The 2,491-nt window shown below is 35.0% G+C and overlaps 1 long non-coding RNA gene across 1 annotated transcript; it reads right to left on the minus strand.

Annotated features, from left to right (window-relative positions):
* Positions 1 to 348: 348 nt before the first annotated feature.
* Positions 349 to 1,007, minus strand: LOC146721004 (uncharacterized). Its single transcript, XR_014925815.1, has 3 exons — positions 931 to 1,007; positions 554 to 709; positions 349 to 437 (listed from the first exon to the last, which is right to left on the minus strand). It is a non-coding gene; the product is annotated as an uncharacterized LOC146721004 (long non-coding RNA).
* Between the last annotated feature and the right edge of the window lie 1,484 nt (positions 1,008 to 2,491).

Consider the following 2,491-nt stretch of genomic DNA (forward strand, 5'->3'; position numbering starts at 1 on the left):
TATTATCTAATGTTGACTTTATAGGAATACCTAAAACAGATAATTTTATAAATTTTTGTTTACAACTACAAGTAAATCATGTCAATGATCTCATGTAATACCTTCTGCATTCACCACTATTGTTCCAACTACCCTTTTATGAGACTGAATTTGTTTCATAGTTTCTTCAACCTCTTATAAATTATTTCATCGAAATTTATTAATAAAATTTTTATTTTAAATATTCCAATAACGGAAGCAAATCATATGGAATAAATGCGTTCTTTAATTGTAGGCTGCATATGTGGTGGATGACTGTAAGTCCGACAAAATTCCAATATTCCATGGGAATCTATCAAAATCCTATATTGTCATACTTAGCCAATGTATTACGCAATATATTATGGTATATACAGGCCAGATGCTTGCAATGACACTGAGCAATAAGATCCTTGCCACTACAATCACAATGATAAAAATGATTAAATAAATTTTAAAAAATATATTATTTTGATACAAAGTGTGTGATGAATAATATTTAATTTTGTATATTAATTATTGGATATATATGTACCTGCAATAAGAAAATGCCAGAAAAATTGTAAAATGGTTCCTATAGCACTGATATTAGATTTATCTTGTTAAGCTAATCGAATGCTGCGATGATAACTAGCCATTGCCCAACCCATGCTCACAAGTGAGCTGATAATGCTACCTGCTTGATGTACAACTGAAAAAAATATAGAAGCTAATTAAGAAAATTATTAAAAATATATGCATACTCATACATAGGCATTTATATAATTGAAATATTATTGAAATAATAGCAAAATATCTGATTTTGTATCACAGACTGTAAACTTGCACATAAATTATTATGACAATAAATTTGCAAATAATAACATTAAAATTGAATGTAAAAATTGAAATTGAAAATTGAAAATATCTAACCCCGCACGCTGTCAATATAGCGGAGGGCAACTATCGCCGTCTGTTGTAAAACGTGCGAGACGGACATTTCCAATACATGCATCTATTCATGTGTTGTGTACGTGTGATATATGTGTGCGCATGTGTTGTATACGTGTGAATACGTGTAGCACGATACTACTATGTTTGCGTGGTCGATGATGATAATAATAATGATGACGGGGACGTTCTTAAAAGAAATTTTTCATATTTCGACTTTGCAATTATATCTCTGCTTACAAATCACGTAGAGCAGAAATAAAGACACTTTTATATATAATTCAAACTCAATCTATCGATTAAGTCTAGTATAAACTCGATTGCTTCAGCCGTTATTGAGAATTCGAAATATTATAAAGACTCAAATGTCCGACTCGCGTTAAGATACACGGTGTCTCGGCTACGCCCTTAACTGGTCGCGAGACACTACCGTGTCTCTTGATTACAATTTTTTATTTCACATTTATATTATATTTTTAAAATATTTTTACCAGAGATATATGAAATTCCGCATTTATGTATATATACAATTTGACACATTAAATGAAATTTGCTGCATGTTCGCGCACCGTTCGAAGAAGCACTTGCTACGAGGGACAAAACAATATCTTGATGAGATACATATCAGAGATAAATAAAAGTCAGGATCACACATGGCTGCAGCGCGCGGCTTAAATATGTGCGCAGTGAGAATAGAGTAGAAATCAAAGTAACCGAGCGCGCGCGTGAGAGATGCAAGTTAGTACCGTCGCGAGTGTACTCAGCCGCGCCGGAGCTCATCGCGATTACTTCCACTCGAGCCGCTCGAAATAACGCGGGGACTGCGCGCGACCGAAAACTACGCTAACCATCGTGATTTTGGTGTACAGCGAGCGCAAGATTTCGCCGGAAGATAGAACGCGATCTGACACGATTAAGAATAATGCGAGAACGGGCTTCGCAAACGTGCTCTCGCTTCCGGCATGCTTTTCGCCGACGCGACACTTTTGTGTGAAATCCAAAATTACGCCGCAATTACCACTCTCCCGGACACGTCGTCTTACTTTTGCGGTGAAACAGCGGAATGTAACTGTCTTAACTTGCATAAAGAAGCGACGGAAAAGCGCGCCGACAAGTTCGAGGAATGAGATTTGCGAGGGGAGTTTTTGGAACGCGATACATGTTTTCCAGAGAATGCTGCTCTCGGAGCAAAACGGAATTAAATTTAGAATTGGCGAGGTTACTTGTCACTGCGCTGTGACAAAAATATTAAAGCTGTTTTTATCGCGTTATGGCTGCAATAATAACTGACTGCAGTTGGCATACGTAATTTCGCTGGAAACTGAGATAATATTTCCTTAAAAATAATGTCGAGTCACGCGCAAAAATAGTTTCCAAGCTAATTGTCAAGTTTTGCATTTTTCAAGCTTTATAAATGATGAAAAAGTAGGAGTTTTAACGAATTAAATATTTTCAGAATGTAAATATATGAATAACATAATTGTATTTATTAACGCATCATTTTAAATAAATTTTTCTTTAATAAACTTTTTTACTTAATACA

This window comes from Nylanderia fulva, unplaced genomic scaffold (assembly GCF_048542155.1).
Source record: "Nylanderia fulva isolate GAGA-0341 unplaced genomic scaffold, ASM4854215v1 Scaffold568, whole genome shotgun sequence".
Lineage (NCBI taxonomy): Eukaryota > Metazoa > Arthropoda > Insecta > Hymenoptera > Formicidae > Nylanderia > Nylanderia fulva.